We start from the raw sequence: 8615 nt of genomic DNA, 5'->3' as shown, positions 1-8615 counted from the left end.
TTGAATAGTTCTGTTTTCATTTTCATTTGTTTCCATGAACTTTTTAAATTCTTCTTTAATTTCCTGGTTGACCCATTCATTCTTTAGTAGGATGCTCTTTAGCCTCCATGTATTTGAGTTCTTTCCGACTTTCCTCTTGTGACTCAGTTCTAGTTTCAAAGCATTGTGGTCTGAAAATAGGCAGGGAATGATCCCAACCTTTTGGTACCGGTTGAGACCTGATTTGTGACCTAGGATGTGATCGATTCTGGAGAATGTTCCATGGGTACTAGAGAAGAATGTGTATTCTGTTGCTTTGAGATGGAATGTTCTGAATATATCTGTGAAGTCTATTTGGTCCAGTGTGTCATTTAAAGTCTTCATATCCTTGTTGATCTTTTGCTTAGATGATCTGTCCATTTCAGTGATGGGGGTGTTAAAGACCCCACTATTATTGTATTGTTGTCGATGTGTTTCTTTGATTTTGTTATTGATTGATTTATATAATTGGCTGCTCCCATGTTAGGTGCATAGATATTTACAATTGTTAGGTCTTCTTGTTGGATAGACCCTTTAAGTAAGATATAGTGTCCTTCCTCGTTTCTTATATAGTCTTTGGTTTAAAATCTAATTGTTCTGATATAAGTATTGCTGCCCCAGCTTTTGTTTGAAGTCCATTAGCATGGTAAATGGTTTTCCACCCCCTCACTTTCAATCTGGAGGTGTGTTTGGGTCTAAATTGAGTCTCTTGCAGACAGCGTATCGATGGGTCTTGTTTTTTAATCCAGTTTGATAGCCCGTGTCTTCTGATTGGGGCATTTAGCCCATTTACATTTAGGGTAACTATTGAAAGATATGAATTTAGTGCCATTGTATTGCCTGTAAGGTGACCATTACTGTATATTGTCTGTGTTCCTTTCTGGTCTATGTTACTTTTAGGTTCTTTCTTTGCTTAGAGGACCCCTTTCAATATTTCTTGTAAGGCTGGTTTTGTGTTTGCAAATTCTTTTAGTTTTTGTTTGTCCTGGAAGCTTTTTATCTCTCCTTCTATTTTCAATGGCAGCCTAGCTGGATATAATATTCTTGGCTGCATATTTTTCTCATTTACTGCTCTAAATATATCATGCCACTCTTTTCTGGCCTGCCACATCTCTGTGGATAGGTCTGTTGCCAATCTAATGTTTCTACCATTGTAGGTTATAGACTTCTTATCCCGAGCTGCTTTCAGGATTTTCTCTTTGTCTCTGAGACTCGTAAATTTTACTATTAGATGTCAGATATTGTCCTATTTTTATTGATTTTGAGGGGGGTTCTCTGTGCCTCCTGGATTTTGATGCCTGTTTCTTTCCTGAAATTAGGGAAGTTCTGTGCTATAATTTGCTCCAATATACCTTCTGACCCGTCTCTCTTTCTTCTTCTGGGATCCCAATTATTCTAATATTATTTTGTCTTATGGTATCACTTTTCTCTCGAATTCTGTCCTCATGATCCAGTAGTTGTTTATCTCTCTTTTTTGCAGCTTCTTTATTCTCCATCATTTGGTCTTCTATATCACTAATTCTCTCTTCTCCCTCATTTATCCTAGCAATTAGAGCCTCCATTTTTTATTGCACCTCATTAATACCCTTTTTTATTTCAACTTGGTTAGATTTTAGTTCTTTTATTTCTCCAGAAAGGGTTTCTTTAGTATCTTCCATGCTTTTTTAAGCCCAGCTAGTATCTTTATAATCGTCATTCTGAACTCTAGTTCTGACATCTTACTAATGTACGTATTGATTAGGTCCCTAGCAGTTGGTACTGCCTCTTGTTCTTTTTTTTTTGAGGTGATTTTTTCCGTCTTGTCATTTTGTCCATAGGAGAATAGTTGAATGAGAGAACAAAATGCTAACAGGGTAACAACGACCCCAGAAAAATATACACTGAACAAATCAGAAGAGACCTGAAACCAGGGGAAAAGAAAGGGAAAGAAAGAAAAAAGAAAAAGAAAAAGAACAAAAAAAGAATGTGATCAGATATGATCAGGCTGGTGCATAGATCAGTGCCACACACTAGATTTTGGGTGTATTTTGGTCTGTTAGAAGAAACTGCCTCCCAATATTTTAAAGAAAGAAAAGCTTATATATGTACAAAAATAAGGGTAAATACGATGAAGGGATGGAATATGACTGTAAAGATGAAAATTACAAAAGTTTTTATAAAAGGAATTGATAAGTTGGTTGAAAAAAGAAAGAAGAGAAATTAAAGAAAAAAAAGGGAGACTATGTGATCAAGCAAGAGACTAGAACAAAGCCATACACTAGCAATTTAGGGTATATGTTGGTCTGTTAGAAGAAACTGTATCCCAAAATTTTAAAGAGAGAACAACTTATATATATGTACCAAAAATAAGGTTAACTACAATGAAGAGATAGAATATGACTCTAAAAATGAAAAATAAAAAAGATTTTTTAAAAAGGGATTGATAAGGTGTTCGCTGAAAAAAGGAAAAAGAAAAATTAAAAAAATAGGAAAAAAGAAAAAAAAAGAAAATTTAAAAAAATTAACTCCTTATAATACAAATGTCTGATGGAGTCACTGACTTCCTCATGTCTATTCCCATGTTGCATAATTCTTCCTTCACTCTTTTGGTCAGCTTAATTACTTTACATTACTTTGTATTTTAGATTTATAATTCGTTCCACTGCTTCTTCCAGTCTTTTCTCCCTTGCATCATGTTTATATCTAATTTCATTGCACATTTCGTCTCTGATTGATTCTTTAAGTCTTTTATCTCTGTGGTAGAGGGTCTCACTGATGTCTTGTATACTTTTCTCAAGCTCAGTGTATATCCTTATGATTGTTGCTGTAAATTCTCCATCAGGCATATTACTTATATCTGTTTCACCTAGATTCTGCCTGTGGCCTCAACTTGTTCCTTCATTTGAAATAAATTCCTCTGTCTTTGCATTTTATCTAATGCTCCTGTTTTTCCTGTGTTAGAAAAGCCAGTTATGTTTCCTGTTTCTCAAAATATGTAGAGGTCGTGTAATGCCCAGGGCCTGGCACTTCAGGAGTGTCTGGTGTGTGTTGCATGTATTCTGCTGTTGAGTTTTGGCTGCTCTATCCTTCAGGTCAATTGTCTGTACAGGCTCTTCTTGCTTACTGTGGAAAAATGTTTGGTCCCTGGCCTGAATCTGGTGAGTTTTAACTTGGTATGCTCTGGTCTGCTTATGAAATGAGACCTGTCATTGCTTCCACCAGAACTGAGGCCATGCAGAGATCTCTGGTTAGGAAACATGGTGTGGGCAGGGGTTTGTGCAGGTGTTCTGGGTGGGTTGGGGTTCGCTGCACTGGCTCTCAGGCAAGCATGACTTTGAAGGGCTGTCCCACCAAAGTGTAGGAGTGTGAGGCCTGGTGTATGCAAGTTAGGCGGCCAGTGTTGGTACTGCACTGCTTCCCGCAGGTTGCTCTGTTTATGCTGAGGGGCAAAGGAGGGAAATGGCATCAGCCAACACCTTTTTCCCAGAGATGTCTCCGAGAATGCTGCCTCAGGGACATACTCCAAGAAAAGTGAATTATCTCCTCCCCATGTGCTTCAGGCACTCTTCAGATCACTGTTTTCATGCTCTCCCTGAGTTATTTGCCTGCCTACTCTCCTGGAACAGTGCAGTGCCTTCTGGGCTCTATACCATTCAAGCCTGCTGTCCTTTAAAACTCCATGCTTTAAGCTCCACTATTGCAAGAACTCATGAATTGCAGCCCCTCTCCTTTTCCAAGACAGTGTCTTTGAGAAACACTCTTGCATGTTCCCCTGTGTGCTCCTCTCTCTTTCTCACCCTCTCTGAAACTATGGTACCTCCCCTCCATAGCCCCTGGGATCCATTTCTCCCCTAAACCATGTCTCCACACTTCCTACCTTCTTTGATGTGGCCTCTTCTCTCCCTTTATTTGTGGAGTTTTTCTCCACAATAAAAGTCAGTCTTCAGGTCTATTTCTGGATATTTAGGATGATTCAATAGTTATCTGATTGTGTTCATGGGATGAGGTGAGCCTAGAGTCGTCCTACTCCACTGCTATCTTTCCCCAACTTATCATTGGGTCTTGATATATGGTTACCATTAGGTTTGTGTATAGCATCTTCTGCATATAGTAGTCTATATTAAGTTGATTGTCATTTAAGTTTGAACCCATTTTTCACTCCTTTCCTCCCCGTTTTAGGTACATGTTATCATATTTTACATCCGTTTATTTTGTCAGTTTGTTGGCTCATTTTTACAAAAATATTCATTGTTATTGCTTCTGTATTTCTTACCTTCAGGCTGTCACTTTGGGTCTGTCCTTTCCACTCAAATTATCCCTTTTAATATCTCTTGCAGGGTTAGTTTAGTGGTCAGGAACTTCTTTAGTTTTTGTCTGGGAAACTATCTCTCTTTCTATTCCAAATGATAGCCTTCCTGGATTTAGTGTCCTTGTCCCTTCCTGGATAAAGTGTCTTTGTCTGCAGATTTTTCCCATCAGCAGTTTGAATATATCATGCCTTCTGACTTGCAAAGATTCTGTTGAAAAATCTTCTGTGAGCCTTATAGGTTTTCCCTTGACACTTACTGTCTTCTTTTGTTTCGCTGCTTTAAAAATGTTTCTTTATAACTAAATTTTGCTAATTTAATTACTATTTGTCTTGGTGTGGGTCTGCCTTTATCAGTTTTGGTGGGAGTTCCCTGTGCCACCTTGATCTGGATATCTGTTTCCTTCCCCAGATTAGGGAATTTTTCAGCTGTTATTTCTTCAAATAAATTTTCTGCCCCTTTCTTTCTCTTCTTCTTCTGGGACCTCCTATTATATGAATGAGGTAGTCACTAAGTTCTCTATGTCTATTCTCATTTTGCATAATTCCTTTTGCTCTCTTTTGTTCAGCTTGATTACTTTCCATTACTCTGTATTCTAGGTCACTATTTTGTTCCTCTGCTTCTTCCAGCCTGCTGTTCATTCCATCAAGTGAGCTTCTCATTTCATGTATTGAGCCTTTTATCTCTGCTGTGTTATTCCTTCTCTCTGTTCTTTGTGTTATGGGTCTCACTCATGTCTTTCACTCTTTTATTAAGCCCAGTGAATATCCTTATGATCATTACTTTAAATTCTCTATCAGGCATGCTACTTATATCTGTTTTGCTTAGATCTCTGGCTGTGGCCTTTTCCTGTTCTTTCATTTGGGATAAATTTCTCTATCTTCTCATTTTGTCTATGTCTCTGTGTCTGTTTCTCTGTGTTAGGAAAGTCAGCTATGTCTCCTGTTCTTGAGGGTAATGGCCTTATGAAGAACAGGTACTGTAGTGCCCTCTTCTGTGGTGTCCCCTGTTCCCCAGGTCCTCACACTTTCCAGAGTGTCTCCATTGTGTGCTGTGTGTGCTCTGTTGTTTGTCCTGGCCACTTTATCCTTCAGGCCAGTTGTCTGTAGAAGCTCTCTTACCTGTTGTGGGGAATGTTTGGTCCATGGCCTGAATGTGGTGCTTTTTAACTAGCTGTGCTCTGGACTGTTTGTGAAATGAGACCTGTCACCACTGCTGCTGGAACCGAGTCTTTGCAAAACTCATGAGATGGGAGACACAATGTAAGTAGGGTTTTGAGGCAGTCTTCTGGGGGAGGGGTCCACTGTGCTGGGACTGAGGCAAGCTAGACTGAGAAGGGTGGTTCCACCAGAGCATGGGGTGGTGGGGCTTGGTGCAAGCTGGTTAAGTAGGGAGTGTAAGCACTGTGCTGGTTCCCACAGGTGGTCTTGTGCTCATGCTGAGGGGCAGGGGAAGAAAATGGCACCAGCCAGTTCCTTTGTTCCCAGAGGGATCTCTCCATAAACACTACCACTCTGGGATAGGCTCTGAGATGAGTGAATAACCTCCCTACTCTGTGCCCTAGGCACTCTTCCAGTTGCTGTTTCCATGTTGTATGTCCATTGGTTGTTTGCCTGCCCTCTCTCTAGGAGCAGCCCCAGTGCCCTCCAGGTTCTAGCCTATCAAAGCCCACTGACATTTAAAACTCCAGGTTTTAAGCCCTGCTGGTTGCAAGCTCATGAAATTCAACCCCTCTTGCTTTCCAAGCCAACTGCTGTGGGGATTTTTTTCTCTGTGTGTTCCCCTGTGTGTTAGCTTGACTCTTGCCTTTCTCCATAGCCATGGATCCCTCTCTACTACAACAGCCACAATCAGTTTCTCTCCCAAACTCTCTTTTCACTTCTTACATTCTTCAGTGTGGTCTCTTCTCTACCTTTAGTTATGGACTTTGTTCTGCCAGTCTTCAGGTCAATTTCTAGAGTATTTAGGATGATTTGATAGTTATCTAGTTGCATTCATGGGACAAGGTGAGCCTAAGGTCCTCCTACTTCATCACCAACTTCCAACCATCAATCTCCCTGTGCCTATTTTAAAATTTTTATTATAAGATACAACAGCATGATTTTTAAAACATTCAAACAATACAGAAAGGTGGGGAAAAAGGAAGTTATTTTCCTACTACTCTCATCCTCACTTTCCATATATTCATTCACTGTTAATCATTTCTCATAATTTACACTTAAGTATATTGATATTGCCTTTATTCTGAGTACATACATATGTGGTATATGATCTATACAACATAATGGGGTCATACTGTGTTAATGTTTTTTATATTACTTTTCTTTTCATTTAGCTTTCTATCTGGAGCAGACATATTTCATATATAAACCCAGTGTGACCTAAAGATACCAAGCATAGAGCTATTTCAAAAAGTTTGATGAACTTCTAACTCCATTCCATACCCTTGAGTGTCTAACCTTACACAGAAGAAGGCCTGTAGCCTTAGTGGTAGGCCCATTCTAGTGAATCACATTCTCTCTGTGTGTATGGTTTTATTTTTGAGTATTTATTAGGAGCTATTAGAAAAGGTAATGGTTACTATAATGTGGTATAGTGGAAAGTGTCAGAAACCTGGGTTTGGATCTAAGCTTTATTGCTTATTGTGATTACAAAAATGTTTCAAACATCCTTTGAGGTATTTTTATCCCCCTTTAGAGATGAGAAAACAGATTGGACCAGGGAGAAGTGACTTATTTAAGATCACACAGCTAGTATGTGGTAGAGCCAGAAGTCAAGCAAAGGCCTGTTTCAGCCAGCACCTACATGGTTTCCACTCTGCCATCTTGGCTTCTCTTTAGTATTTCTGTAAGGGTAGAGAGCATTTCGTCCAAGCGATTGCCACAAGTTTTGACCGAAGCCTTGATAACGGGTTATATACTCTGTTCTCTTTCCAGTATCCAAACATCTCTTCTCTGACTCCCTTCATTTTGTCATATTCCCCTTTTTAGGAGAGAAGCCTTATAAATGTACCTGGGATGGCTGCTCCTGGAAATTTGCTCGTTCAGATGAACTTACCCGCCATTTTCGCAAGCACACAGGCATCAAGCCCTTCTGGTGCACAGACTGCAACCGTAGCTTTTCTTGCTCTGACCACCTATCCCTGCACCGCAGGCGCCATGACACCATGTAAGCAGCATAGACTGCACTAGAAGAGCTGCACTGGTCTTTTTTTGTGCATGTGCATGCATGCTCAATGAGATCATAACTATCTTTTCCTCTTTGACTTCAGCTTGCCTTGGGAATTGAGTAGGAGCAGCTCACTAAGCCAGGTTGATGAGACTGTAGGAAAAGATAGAAGGTCTCCCATGGGGGTTCTTCATAATCCACTTTCACCTCTCCACTGTCCAGTCTCCAGTTTTTACAGCCTCCTATGGGTTGAATTCCAGTGCAGCACCCATAGTTGCCCACCACTCTCCCACCCAACTTTTGCTCTGAGATAAGACATATCTTTACAAAAACAAAACAGGAATCAAACTCAAGGCTGTGACCAAACATACACTGCTTCTCATTCCATTTTTTTTCTCTTATTTTCTAGAATTCTTATCCTTTTTTTTTTTTAAATCAGTACTTAAAAGTGGTTGGTAGTGTCTTAAAATGACTATTTTTTTTAAGTTCCTAAAAAAGAAAAAGGCATAATAATTTAGTTGGTTAGTAAGATTTATAGGGATGTGAGTCCTGAATATAGGGCACATTCCCAGTGAATAAGCTGAGTCCCTTACCAAACAAAGGTTTTGTAAATCCAATCCTACTTGTTCTTATAGTTTAGTTTTCAGACAGTGCTGGTGCTTCTTCTCAAGTACAGCAAAAGGTATGAAATGATCTTCTACTTCTACTTCTTCTCCTCTTCTTCTTCCTCCTCCTTCAGGATAAAGATTTGGCTGCACAGTTTCCTTCTCTATTAGGTTAAATTTGAACAAATATTCAAAGCACACAGTGACATGCAAGTAGGGAGAAAAGTGTTCCAATATGTTGGGTAGGGATAAGAACAAGCAAAACCAGGACCATTCTGAAAACAAATAGAAGGAGACTTTCATTTGGATAAGATATCAAAAGTGCTGTAATCACAGACCTCATTCAAATGGCAGCCTGTTGAGACAGTGTCTTGAAGGGTTGCACTGTACTGTTTATTCTTTTGTTTATATAAGGCAACTGTTATGAGCATGTTGCATGATGAGAAATCACACACTGGGGCCATGTTATACAGAGGTGAGGGGTTGGAAGAAAAAAAAATGTGTTCATTCCATGGCATTAGCACGAATTCCTGTATTT

This window comes from Leptonychotes weddellii, chromosome X, assembly GCF_054177405.1.
Source record: "Leptonychotes weddellii isolate Sample4059 chromosome X, ASM5417740v2, whole genome shotgun sequence".
In the NCBI taxonomy this organism is placed as follows: domain Eukaryota; kingdom Metazoa; phylum Chordata; class Mammalia; order Carnivora; family Phocidae; genus Leptonychotes; species Leptonychotes weddellii.
Note: the sequence above shows the minus strand (reverse complement) of the source record.